Raw genomic sequence first — 16,162 nt, 5'->3', positions numbered from 1 at the left:
ATTTATGTATTTTTGTAAATTCTGATTATATCTCAATACTGATTAATCAATTATATGAAATCTATTTCTATGTTTAATTCTATTAGATGAATATAATTTTTCTATGGAAAAATATAATTTTTTGCTCTATTTATTGTCGATTTATGTTACCTAATTCTGATATCTATTATATTGGTATTAATAGATTTTTATATAAAGTAAGCTTCACTAGTTTTTGAGTTTTTCATTAGTTTAGATAAATGACTATTAGATGATATATATAAAATTATATTTCCAATAAGATATATATTTTATATCGGCTAAAGCGAATTTGTACTATTAAATTAAAATAAAAGAAGTTAAATTAAAATTACTAAAATTATGTAAATATATTCAAATACTATGATGGCATGATTGAAACTAATTTTAAATGTAAGAAAGATGAAAAACTAAGAAACTGAAATTAAAAAAAAAAAAAGCTTCGTAACAATCAATGTAAAATTTTCTTTCTTCTTCAAATATTTATTTGTAAAGAAATTGTTGAAATTAAATCCTTAATTTATATTAAAATACAAATTTAAATTGCATTTCATAAAAATAAAAATCAGAAAAATTTTTTATAAAGTTTTTTGTCAAAGTTTTGAAATTGAATATTTTCTATCAATTTAATATATTTTTAAACATATAAATAATATTAATCATCAATATATAATTTTTTTTATAATCATTTTGATAAATATAAAAAAATTGAAATATAAATAATAATTAAATAAATACAATTAATTTTTTATACAAAATAGAACTTCCATAAATTAACAAAAATAAAATTTTATTATCGTAAGATAATAGAGCTAAAAGATTAAGATAATTCATAAACTCATAAAATATAATCTCAGATCTGAGATATTCAAGTATCTGAAGCTAAATGTATTGGCTAATTTGGCTTGTTCGCTACATGGAAGCTCCTTACCTTACAGAACATGTAAGATCAGAATTTCAATTTCTGATTGGTCTCCTAAGTACTTGCATACATGTTGGTCACTGTTATGTTCGTTATCGCAAAATTAGATAGTTTCTGCTATTACGAGATTACAGTTTAAGAATTTACGTTAGAATACGTTAAGAATTTCTATTATCGAATTCATAATGTTCAATATTTCGATATTCAGTTTTCATTTAATGAAACGTTCTATTACAATTTTGATAAAATTCCTATGTTTTTTAATTAAGTAAATATACTTTACAATAATAAATAACAATAATAACAATAATAATAATATTAATAATACTAATGAATCTATTCAGCTAAAAAAATATGATGAGGAAAATCCTTCACTCGTTCTATCAAACTTTATTTAAATATTTTTAAAACTTCCATCACTTATATAATAGTGAAATAAATATAATTATTTTATATATCGCATGATAAATGAAACTATGAAAAAAAAAACGGAATAAAATCGTTGCGATCAATTACATCCGCAACATAGATCTTTAATTTAACTACGCATCGAAATGCATTGGAATTAAATATTTGAATTTGGCAAAGAGATCTTTAAAATAAAAATTTTAAAACATCGAAAGAAAAAAGGATGAACTATAAAAAAAATAGATACGCGAAAAAAATTAGAGAGGAAAAAAAAAAGAAGGAAGAAAAAGCGATCCAAAAAACCAGGCTCAAATAATTTTAGAAAGAAATATTAAAGATAGGAAACGAAGATAAAGTTCAAAATTAAAATTAGAATAAAGACTATGGAAATAGAAATAGAAATAGAAAAATTAATATATAAAAATATTGAACTTATGTGCATTTGGTCGCCAAATCTGTTCCAAAATAAAAAATATGTTATTGTTTTTTTACATTTTATTTTATATTTTTATGAAAAGGAAAATCTTTTTTTCTTTTATTTCCATGCAAATAAATTTTTCTGTATATACAAGTTATATTTTTTTGTTTATTGATAACATCATTAAGTGAATATTTTGTTCTTTTATTTTCATTTCGGTGTGAACACAATTTTATGGGAAAGAAATTACACGTGGAACGATGAAAACGAATTTTTGTCACGTTCATAATGAACGTGTTTCAGTCTAATTTCACCTGAATTGCGTATTTTCATGAGAATTTGCATTTTAATCGTTAATATCCCGTTATTGCGAATTTGTGCACCGACAAGCAGTTCTGCTGAAATTTGTTCAGGCAAAATTTTAGGCGAATTGCGTTAGATAGTTCATTGAGTTTCTGTAATGGATTTTCATACGGTGTAAATATCATTTGCCACAGTTCATCGTAGGATGCATGGGTACATATAAAAATAATTCGCAAAAATTACGATTTGATTTATATAATAATGATATCATGAGATAAATATATTGTATACGAATAGTTCGCCGAAATTGGCATATTTAATTTCTGCTTCAATAATCGCATGCAACTATTCTTGCTAAATGTATAAACATATACGCGCTACTTCTAATCATACGTGATTCAAATATTAAACACAATATTTCTCTTATTCAAGTTTACAAAGAATAAATAGTCATAATAAGAAAATTCATAGTGACAATATTTCTCTTATTCAAGTTTACAAAGAATAAATAGTCATAATAAGAAAATTCATAGTGACATTCTGATTGATCGAAAAATACATGAAAATACATTTATACGAAAAATACATTTCTTACTCAATTATATATTAATTATATATCAATGTTCATTTCATTCCGAAAATATTCAAAAAAATATTTCATGTACAATAAATGAAGAATAAGATTTTTTTTTTGTAAATTGAAGAAAATTTATAAGATTTATCTATAGCATGTTTCAAAATATTGAAAAAAAATCGACATAATTTGAATGAAAATTCATAAATAGAAAGAAATTAAGCAAATATATCCGATACATTCAATTGTTACACAACATTTGGAAAATATAATATTAATTTACACTAAAAATATTGATCAGTTGATCTAGCAATTGAAAGCAGAAGCAAACTAAACTAGATTATGCTGATCGAATATTGAAATTTCTCTTTGATTATTTAATATATCGATCGGCATATAATTTTCCATGGAATTGCTGAATTATTTGGATTAATTCACAAGTATTCAACGCGAGTAATGTAGAATATTTAAGACGTGAATTACAATTTATAGAAGTAACATATTATGTCCTCGATGAGCAACTAAATTTTAGAACCTATTTTATAGAGAAGTCTTCTTGATATGAAATAGGTGGAAAGTTTAAATCTTGTAGAATTTAATATAGTTGACACGAGACGATTTAATGAAGCATCCATCAGACAGAAATTTGAATTCCTTTGAGTTTCAAAGACTTACGATAGATAATTGAGTTGATCTGAAGTTTATTTATTAAAATAAAATTGAAAATTTTACAATTAGTTACTTATTTCATTAATAATATTTAATAATATTCATATATATTCAATAGACTCTAACTTATTAATATAATAAGTTTTTCCATAAAATATATCAATAAAATATATTCATTAGAGTGATTTGATTCAAAAAATAATATAATTAAACGTACAATGAAAGAATAGACTAGAAGTTATTAAACTTTCTTACACAAAGGGAAAGTTCTTAGAATTCACAATACACAATCATAAGAATTGAAAGTTTCAAAATCACAATTAAAAGTCAGAATTTAACGATTTGAACAAAAGTGTTAAGTGCTAAAGTGTAATATTACGAATAAATATTATAATATAAATATATAATATAATATATATAATATATAATATAAGTATATAATATATATTAAGTATTATAACATAATTTGGATATAATATTATATAAGATTATATAATATCTTTTTTAATATAAAAATAATGATAAAGATAAAAAATATGTATAAATTCATTTCTCCTATGAATTTACTAAATTATTAGTGATCAGCTGATCAGCGTTGGAAACCACGCACTGAAATAAACAGTAAATATATTGATTCAAGGTTACATTATTTTTTGATATTGTTTTATATATAACCAATTTAGTGTTAAAATAAAATAATTCATTTTAAAAGAATTATATTTTCGAATTATATTTTCAGATAAATAAATGAATTTGATTTAATTAATTCATGAAAATAAAATATGTATATTATAAATTAAATTATACATTAAAAATAAACTAAATATTTCAAGCCCTTTCAAAATATTCACGAAATTCAAATTTTATTTAAAATATTTTAAATTCCAATCATATTTTAACTCAATTATCAATATTTTTATATATAAAATATTTATTTATATATATAATATAATGTTATATATTTTTATATATGTTATATATAATATGTTATATATTATTATATATTATATTATATTATTATATTATATTATATTATATGTTATATTATTATATTATATTATATATTATATAATATTTATTTATATTATATTATTATATGTTATATATTTTTATATATAAAATATTGATAAAAATCAATAAGCAAAAAAAATATTTTTATTTAAAAATAATACAATTGTAATTACACGTATGCTATTGCATTTATATATGCTTTTTGAATTATTCATTTCTTTGTTATTTTTGTATCATTGCAACGATAACAAAGTTACAAAAATCTGAAATAATTACATTTTTGCGTAATATTAAAATAAAATATTATATATAATATTTAATATATAATATTAAATATATAATATTTAACTTATTTCGAAAAACAGTAAAATTTTTAAAAATAATAAATAAATTTTTAAAAATAATAAAAGAGATCCAAGCTTAATTCTGAGATTGAGATACTTTAATTCATAAAGATAAATTTTTTATTTGGAATATGGATAATTTATTCATAGTATAAGGATTGTTTTTATTTGTATTTTATTATGTGAATGAACAAAATAAAGCTAGTTTTTATTTTTAATGAATATAATATATATTCACATATTCATAAATAGGATGCTTCATCCATTTTCAATAAATCTAAAAATTATCATAAAACAAATATTCTTAACAAGTATATAAATCTATAGAAATAATAAATCTAATAAAGAATTTATCTTAATATTTATTTTATATAAGAATTTATCTAAATATAAATAATAAAAAATAGAATAGAAACAATTTGTACTAGCTAATATTTTAAAAATTATTAAATTGAATTGAATCATTAAACAAATATAAAAATTTCAGTTTTCATTTTTCATATTCGCTATAAGTCAAATTAAACAAACATCCAAAGTTCGTATTAAAGAAATATTTTTAAATTAATTCATCCGTTTTAGCGATTAATTGTCCGTCGTTACAATATGTTTATATTAACAAAAAATTATGAAAGTATATGATACACGAAATTCTATACAATAACATAATATTTTGTCTTTTTTTTCAAATTTACAAAAAGTATAGATATTACTTTCTTGAATTCGCTATCTAATTTTTCATTTTATAAAATGAAGTTATTTGAAAACAGTTATTTAAAAACATTTCATTATAATGAAATAGTCAAAATTTTGAAAAACTATATAATTATCGATTGAATTATATATTTCACATATATGAATTTTATAAAAATTGAAAATAAATTCAAATAATTATTATGAAATTTGAATACATTCATTTAATTTTTCCATTTTATCACTGATAAGTGCTTACGTTTCTATCAATTATATTAATTAATAATGCATCAAGTTACATCATTATCAAAGACATTAAATATCCCATTAATACCATCAGTATCGTTATTAATTATGGTTATTAACATCCGTTCTCTAATACTGATGTAGTGAAGCGTGAAATGATGCTTATTAAATCACCTATTTTGCTTTAATTTTATCGTTAAAGTAAAATGATTCTGTTGCAATACAAGATTTATTATGGTATAATATTATCAAACAACAACGATAGATTAGATGTATAATTTTCATACATTGAAAGCCTTATTTAAAAATTTTGAATTACTAAATATATTCTTAATTGAAAAAAAAATATGATTAAATTATAAATTTAAAATACTATTAAAAAAAAGTTACAAAGTCTTATAATAATAAAATATAATAATAAAAAATTGATAAGTATTGAAAGCGAAATAGTATATTAAGTATATTAATAATTATTTATTTTATTTATAAGACATATATAGATAGTTAATAATACTTAGCTATAGTGAGTGCATTCTTTATTTTCTATAATTTTAATTCTTTTCACTAATTCTTTTAACTAATATATATATTATATATATTATATAATTTTTTTATTTTTTCTTCATTTTTATTAATATTTCAAATCATCATAAAAGTGTTAATTTTATAATATTTTTCTATAATTATTTAATTTTATATTCTTTACATCTTTATATATATCTTTATATTCTTTATATCTTGCTAGAAGTTTATTATTAAAAATATTGACAAAAAAATATTGTTTTTATAATTTGATTGTAAACACAAATAAATATAAATAATGATAAATAAATATTTAATGTATCAAAAAAAAAAAAAACAAAAAATAAGTTGTAGAATTAAATGTTAAATAATTATATTGAGTAATAATTATGATAAAAAAAAATAAAAATTATTTATATATATTCCATATATGTACATAAATATATATATACATATAATAATAATAACTTTATTATATAGTATTATATATTATTATACACAGGCTAGTTGAAAAATTGAAAATAAGATGAAAAATCTAATATCTAAATCATCTAATATCTAAATTAAGAATAAATATAAATAGTAAATATAAATTTTTCGAGACAATAGTATAAAATATAATAAAAAAAATATAATAAAATTCGATCTATTGATAAAAAGAAATATACAAAATAAAATACATTTCAAATCTGAAATTATTAAATCATCATACAATATTTGTAGATGAACTTGGGAAAATTCTATAACAGGTATATCAGTAGATATCGGTTAATTTTTGCTGATTTAGATGAAATTAACACTTCAAAAGTTTGTTGAGTTGAAAGGTTGCTAGAAACCTATTGTTTGTGAAAGGAAACAAATAGAAGAGACTTCAATATGCTCGGAAACATTATAATTGGCAAGTGAAAGAGTAAAAACAGATGTTATAGATAGATGAATCAAACTTCAAATTAAATAAAATTCTGCGTACAGATAAGTAAAAAAGAAACATATTGAAGAATATTATTAAACATGTTTGAGATTATTTCAACAGAGTTTGAAAAAAAATAAAATAACTGAAAAGCTCTGAATGAAATTATTTATAATTGTAAAAAAATGGTATAAAAAAATCGAATCATCATTGTAAAAGAAGACAACATGAAGTATTAAATATTATTTTTGTATTCTTTTGTATTTTTATTTTTGTATTTTTTTAATAATATATTAATATAATAATATTCCTAGTATTGATAAGATTATTTGTGCAATCAAATATTATTGTTCGCGAATAAAAGTTATGATCGCAAACACTTATGATCTGCCTTCTTTGTACGAAAACTCTTCATTATTGTTGAATGCTTATTTGATTTAAATAAAAAGTTTTAAATGATATTGCTAGCAAACGATGCTATTTTTGAAAAATTCAGATAACATTTTTAATTGTATATTTTTAAGATTAACATTCGCAAATCAGATCTTAAATATATGTTCTTGCAACATTCGTTCTGACTATTTTGAAGAATTTACCATTAGATTTAAGAACTGATTCATCATTAGTTTTACGGTTCTCCTAAATTGTCTATGGAAGAATTTTCTGTAAGCATAAGTTTTTCGCGATATATAATATGAATTTAGAATTTATATTATTAATTTCATATATTGACCGCTGAAAACGATGTGATATTCTGACCAGACACAAGCAGATACTGTAAAATTTGTAAATCCATCGTCATATTTTAATCGCTGGATGTGACCTATTCTGACTGCAAGATATTATATAGTATTGTATTGATCTTGATTGTGCTTTGAGCATCAGACACGATCATTATGAATTATTGTGAGAGATTGCGGTTTCGTATAGTCAATATACTACACTCCATTCAAATACAATCTATTTTATTCATCAATAAAGATAGGAAAATACATTCTACCATTCTGCATTTAACTTTGGCCAGAGAGATATGCATCCATTTATGCGCCTACCCAGGTATTCGTGATATTGAACAGTTGTATATTTCATTTGATGGCAAAAATGTGAAATTATATTATTTAGTTTCAGTTTTCATTTCTCACTATATATACAATCATAAATAAAAATTTTTATTCACATTATGCGAGATTAAGTAACAAATTAAAATTAATTGACAAATTGTATTATCAAAATAATAATTTTATATAAATAAATAAATAAATATAATATAATATAATATAATATAAATAAATAATTTTACATAAAATATTGAACATATAGAATATAATTAGTTAAACAAAGCTATTTTTTTATTATTAAAATCAATTGATTTCAATTCTAAGCTAAAATTAACTTTTAAAGTATTAATATTTTTTAATTTTTTAAAATATAAATTTATAATGGTACAGAATAAAACAAAATTTTAAATTATTTAGATTTTTCTTAGTATTCTATTATTCTTTATCCTTATCCTTATTATCTTTATAAAAAATATTTCCAAACGAAATTGTATTTAAAAGATGAAAAAGTAATGAAAATTCGCGGATTGATTTCAGATACTCAAAAAGATTTTTCATCAAAAGAGCATTCAACATATATACAAATTTTTAATTAGGTTAAAATTTAATGCTTAAAATCAATAATTTTCAGGAAACGAATTTTTTTTTAAGATTTTTCTCCAATTAATCGTATCTTTCAATAAAGATGCATCAGTAATCCTAAATTATTAGCCGCTTAAAATTAGTACATCATACAATATTTTCATCACATTATCAATTTATTTTTCAGAATTAAAAATAATTATAAATATTTATAAAATATCTATTTTATATTTAAAATAATATATATTTATAATATATTATTATAAATATATATTATAAATATATAAATATAATTATATATATTATATATATAAATATATATAATATAATTATAAAATATAATATATATATATATATTTGATTATCTTATATATATATATATATAAGATAATCATTCAGGAAAGAAAGTAAAAAGATGATATTATTAAAAGAATACAAGAATTTAATGTACGTTGGAATTTAACATATGATGAAATACTTACGTAATTTTTTATAGATAATAGAATATGCTGGAAAATTTGAATAATGATAAATAAGATTTGATTAAAATATATAAATAAAAATAAATAAAAAATAAATATATATATATATAAGTAATATATATAAATATAAGAAATATATATTTAATATAAATTAATTTATTTCTTTTCATTTAAAAAATTGAAATTTATTTTTATTTTTCGAATGATATTGAAAATATAAAACATATATATTATTATATTTACAATAAAAAATATTAAAATTTTTATTCTTTTTTAAAAACTTACATTTTTATTTGAAAAAACATTTTCAAAAAACTGCTCCAACTGACTACAAACACTTATACCTGGATATTGTAGAAAATATACTTTCATATTTAAAATGTAATATACAATCCGTCTATAATAATTATAATACATCATGGTTGAATACATATGTATACAATACTCTCAGAATTTCGATATACAATAATTTTTTCCTTCCTAATACAAGCCTAAAATCTCAGATATTCACATATTCTTTCTTTTTATTTATTTCTTAATTAATTTATTCTTTGATTGTTAATAAACAGTTAATACATTGCATATATTTCTAATTCTATATTATTGAAAATCTATTATTGAAAATTTATTAATATTTTAATTTTAACTAGACTGCATGATAAATTATAGAGAAATTCTTCAGAAAATTAGAAATTGAAATTTGAGTATATAAATTCGATAACTAAATGGCTGACTTAAGAAATAATAATATTGAAATAAATGTACTATTTTAATATTCATATAATTAATAATTAATTACTATATTTACGCTTAATTATTATACGCTTAGAAATAACATTTAACATTAAATGCAACAAATGAATTTATTGAATTATATGAATTTAACGATAAAAATGATTAATGGATTTCTATACATATACATACGATACATATTTCTATATGTCTATGTCAATCTAGTAGATTGTTATGAAGCGGTCAGGTAACTTGATCTTTATTTTCAATAATTCGAGTATCTCTAATAGCCTAACAATAATGAGCAAGCATGGTTTTAACGCTTTCCAGATCTTTAATTTAAACAAAGATACTATAGTAACGATCACTTCACAAGGCATACTTGCACACTACGTACGATGGAATACCGTGAAACGCAAAGGTCCTGATTCTCACGCGCTGCGGTGCGATCCCGTAAAGGCTCATCCTTCGAAATCGTCCTCCAACATGACTATTGGTCCTTCCAATCTCCTCTCAGTGTACACTTTTCCCCCGAAAAGCAAAGATTGAAGAAGAAACCAACTCCCGAGAATCTTGTAGTCAAGTTAGAATAGAAATAGAAAACTAGATAAATAGAATTCAGCAATGATACAATTTACATCAAAATATAATTAGAATTATTACAGTTAGCTGCAAAGAGTTAAAGTACCACCATTCGTTTACTCAGAGCTCATAATCTAAATGAATGTATACAGTCCTAGTAGTAGATCCGGTAGTAGATGATCCTTCGAATCAGTTTAAGCATCTTATTTGTGCAATATCCAAAGTCGTTTATCTTTCGATTTTAACATAGATAGTATGATTAAAGAGTATTTGAAAATTTATTATTATGTTATTATGTTATTATGTGAAAATAATGAAAATGTTATTATTAATTTAGAAAACATAAATAATATCTTTTTTTTGATAAACGTTAAAATAAAATAAATGTAAATTAAATTATTTTCTTTATGTAATAGTAATATTTTAATGTATAATAATTTATTATCGGAACTATATTTGTTTTGGGAATTTCATATCTTATTATGTGAATACTAGCGATAAAAATATTAGTTTATTTTACAAATTTTGCGATGCCTGTGTCAGTGATTACATCATACTTATAATATTTACTATATTGATCGCACTACTAAATTTATATATATATATATATATATATCACATAATTTATTTTACTACAAAACTGACAATCATTTATTTGCAGGTTTAAGATTTGATGAGACAAAGAATTCAAAGCTAATTTTAACATGAGCATGTGATTTATGATACGATTTAATAATTTCATAATTTATGTCGAAAAGATATATTGTGTTTAGATATTTTGTGGAGAAATGATGATTTTAAATTTATAGAATTTTTTTAAAGTTCTATCTTTTATAACTCTTTAAATATTTCAATTTAAAAAATTGTAATTAAAATATATATAATTACTTGGCGATATTGTGATTTAACTCAGATTGAAATAATAATACGATAATAAATAATACGATAGATAAGTTTAATAATTATTAAAATAAATTATTGATTATTATCCATAGTTCGGTTCCATTGATGATTCTATTGTTTCACAAAGAATATTTTCATTTAAATTCTAATTAGATATTACTTTTTCTTTAAAATTTTATATGAATAAAATTTTAAAATCATTTATATTATTATTAAAACATTTATATATTTTTAATAGTATATGAAATTTGGAAGAAAATAGAAATAATGTACCATTTTTATTTGGAAATTAATTAATTAAAAATGGCATGGCTAAGATTCGGCATGTAATAAATAATAATTAACATCACTATGTTCGGTCTTGAATTATAATAAATATTATAATTCCCGAAATGAAAACAAGATAATTGTTTGAACTTCATATTAATGACTACATGAAATATTGAATGAAATGTAGAGATATAGTTAATTGTTAAAAATATAGTGTGAAAAAATTGGATAACATGTTGGTTCAGAATTAAAGTCAGAATTTAATCTAAAAGTTACATGAGCTTAATAAAATCAAGAATTTGTTGATTTTTATGTCGCAAAAGTGAAAATTGCAGAATAGAAATATTTGAAAAATATTTGATTGTAAATTGTGATTTAGAATCCATTTTAGCATTTATTGAAAGAATTTATATTAAATTTTCTAAAACTAACGACATAGTTGTTTTTGCATTTCATAAAATATTTTTATTTTTATTTTAATTGCGTTTTATGATTTATTGTAATCCTTTAAATGGAGAAATCCCGAACAATGAATTTAGATAGATTTTACAATAAACATATGTATAACTATATTCTTAATCTTAATCTTAATCTAATCATATTTATTGAAAAATGCTGATATTTCATTATAATTTAGCGGCGCACTATTATCTTAATAGAATAAATTTTTTTAGTTTTTAATAAAATTGAATTTAAAAATTCGTTTATGATTCTTATTATGACTTTATAAATTCAATCTCAATTTTCTCAAAAAAAAAAAAAAAAAAAAATAATAATAATAATAATAATAATAATAATATTTTTTGCTTATTTTTATCTATAACTACCATTGATAGTTTCTTTTATTTAAGAAATAGATAATAATAGATAATTTTAGTTATACATCAAAATTTTTCGAATTCTATGTAAATAATATAAAAATTCGTTTTCTAATCAGAAAATAGATTTTAGATTTTGTACTGAAAAATTTTTCAAACTTATTTTATTCGAAAACAAAGTCTGAAATAAGAAAATTTTATTTTATATTTTCCGATTATTACTAGTTATAATATATATATATAATATATATAATATACGAATACTACTAGTTATAAAATATCTTGTTTAAAGAAGAAATTGTTAAAAAAAAAGAATTCAAAATTTTAAGGACTTATATTTTTATTCAAAAAAAAGAATAAAAAATATCAACATACTACAATTCTTTTGATATAAAATCAATCTTTATCATTTACGAATATTTGATATTGTTAGTTTCTTCACAAATATATTGAATGTATTAAAATGCAATTAAGTAAGATTTTGAACATTGCACAAAAAAGAGTGGATTGAATGCTGAATAGAACTGTAGAACAATTATTTGTATTGTGATTCTTGAGTAAATTTTAAATTTTTGAAGCTGACCAACGATTGACTAAATTCTATTTGATTTCTAATTGTGCTTCAATCTGCATATGCTGCAATCTTAATCTAATTATCGATTTGATCTGAAATCTATTTGTGTTAAATTTTATTTATTAATTTGATCTATACTCTATCTCAATTGAAGTCTAATTATGATTTTGAAAAAGGAATTTTGGTTTTTCTCTAATTATTATTTTCCTTATTTTTCGCAAAAATATAAATTATAAATAAAAGCAAATTAAAAAAATCAATAATTGCGTTAAAAAATGTTTCAAGATTGGAAATATAGATCGCATCGCAGTGCATAGAGATCAAGATTTTTGCAATCGTTATGATGATCCGTTCAAAACATTTTGCACGCAATTTGTGAAATGATGATCATTGTTATATCTTAGTCTCGATTGCTATTAAGAGTTTAGAAAATGTGACTTAACTATATTCGTAAATTATTACTGAAATTTAAACTGTTGAAAATACTGGAGCTATTGAAAACGAAATTTATCTAACCATTTCAGAACTCAGTTCTGGTTTTTATTCTTAACAGAATGTAAACAAAGAGAGTTCAAGAAAATATTAACTCAATATTTTCAACATAATTATTATTACTATTATTAATATTATTAATATTAATTAATTTTATTAATATTAACTATATATATTTATATTTATTAATATTAACTATATTAAAGATTATTTCATAGATAAGAACAAAATAAAAATAAGATCATACAAAAAATGCATATTTGCTATTTTCGAATAATAAGCAGAAAAACAGAGATAATATTTTTGAAAATTTAATATTTTTCACATTCAATATTAAAATAAATATTAAAATTTTGTATTTTGTATATGAAGTGATATTACCTCTATTAATATTAATTATATATATTATAATTAATATAATATAATTTTAATATAATATTAAAATAATATAATAATATAATAATTTAATATAATATAATTATAATATATTAATATTAATAATTATTATGTTAAAAAATTTGAATTAATATTTTTTTAAATCAATTTTTCTGTTTACAATCAATGTATTATGTTTACATTTAATTCAATATATTATGAAGAAATTCATTCATCATATCGAATGTTCATCAATAATAATAAAAATCGATTTTATATCAAAAGAATTGCAGGATTTATGTTAATTAGATATTTTTTGCTCTTCTCGGTGAATATTATAAACCGTTAAAGTCTTGGATCGTTTTTCTTTTTTTTAATCTATATCCTATAAAGTTTAAATCTATAATATGATTGTCAAAGCCATATAAAGATTAATAATACTATTTTGAAACGATATTATGAATTATAAATCACATGATTTTAATTTTATATAAAATATTCATATGCCAACATCAAGGTCAACGCCAATATCGTCAATAGTTCATACTAAGAATTAATATTCTGTCTTTAATATTCTCAATGTCATAACTTATTCCTATATAGTCTACTCCTCACTTCTTACTATCGCATACATTATACCAATCCCTATTATTATAATTTTTAGCAACGAACAATGTAAACATTGTAATAGAAGAATATATAAAAACTGTTGGGAAACAGAAAAACTTAAAATGTATGTATTATATAATATTATGAAGTTATAAAATTCCTTTTCTTTCTTTTTTGTGCATCTAGTTCATAATATTTTATATTCAACTTATTTTTTAAAAATTTTTAAAAAATATTTATATAATATTTACATAAATATAAAATCGAAATTTAAAAAATTAGTTAGAAAATATTATTAAATTACAACTTTCATATAGAATAGATAAATGTTTATTCAACATTTATCTTGATTTATAATATATAGGATTTAATAATCATTTTCTTGAATAAATATATAATATTTAGAAAAATATTTATATAGAGGTTAAATTTAATTATTGTTAGATAAATTAACAATTAGATTTTAAAATAAATTAAGAAAAATGATAGTTTTATTTAAAATATAAAAGTTTATATTATAATAATAATTAATTATTTTATACTTTTTTTATATTAATAAAATTTAAAAATAAAGAAAAATAAGAAGAAAATATTTAAAACATAAGAAAAAATAATTTTAAATATTATATATTAATCCTATATTAATATAATTTAAGTCATTAATTATTTAATATATGTAATAAATATTAAAAAAAGGGCTAAGAGAACATAATTTTATAAGAGTATCGTCATGGTTATAATAAAATATCAAAAAATATATATAATGTTATGACAAGATATTTAAAGCAAATATAATTATTTTAATTTTTGAATTATGTAAAATGAATATAATAAAATATTAAAAAAATATTTTAATATTTTATCATTTTATATTATATATTCTTATATTATTATAAATTATAAATTTTTAAATATTGCAACGATATTGATATGAAATTATATAATTACATAATATACAGTTATATAAGTCTACATTTATAATCTATTAATTTTCTTTCAATTTAAGATTGTTCATTTGTTATACATGAGATATTATAATTATTTTGATTGGATATGTCTCATTCTCACACATTGAGATCTTTTAATTAATTTGCTTTAACGCATTTTTTTTTTCAAGTGAAATAATTGTTCAAGAGCGTGATTTACGTCACACTTTTGTAATATTTGTATATATTTAATATTAAGACAATTGAAAATAAAGTTCGAATGATATTAAATTAGATTTTTTTAGTTATTATATATTCCAGAAAAAAGCTATTTACATTAATAATGCGAATATTTTCAATTATGATAATTAAGAAGTTATTTTGATGAAAATTTAAATTATTTTATTAAAAAAATATTATAAGAAATAATTCTAAAGAAATTATAAAATAATAATAAAAAATTATATATTTTTTTCTATCAATATTATATGAAGATTTAATATTATATAAAACATATTTTAAAGAATTGGCAAATCAATAAGATAAACAATCCAAAATTTATAATTATTCTCAAAAAAAAGCAATTAAACTCTTGATTAGTTCATATATTTTCACAATTGGAAAATGAAATTATAATACATAAAGAAATATCAAAATTGTAATTAACAATTAACAATAAATTGAACATTATTATAGTCTTATGTATTCACTTTGAATAAACTTT

At 19.4% G+C, this 16,162-nt stretch overlaps 1 protein-coding gene across 1 annotated transcript in view; it reads right to left on the bottom strand.

The window, feature by feature from the left end:
- The window catches only part of LOC122719029 (basement membrane-specific heparan sulfate proteoglycan core protein-like), a 310,786-nt gene that overhangs the window by 186,988 nt on the left and 107,636 nt on the right, over positions 1-16,162 (bottom strand). The gene's annotated exons all lie outside the window — the stretch shown is intronic.

Source organism: Apis laboriosa, unplaced genomic scaffold, assembly GCF_014066325.1.
Source record: "Apis laboriosa isolate Shangri-la unplaced genomic scaffold, ASM1406632v1 scaffold69_cov144, whole genome shotgun sequence".
Classification (NCBI taxonomy): domain Eukaryota; kingdom Metazoa; phylum Arthropoda; class Insecta; order Hymenoptera; family Apidae; genus Apis; species Apis laboriosa.
This window is presented reverse-complemented; position numbering and strand designations above follow the sequence as displayed.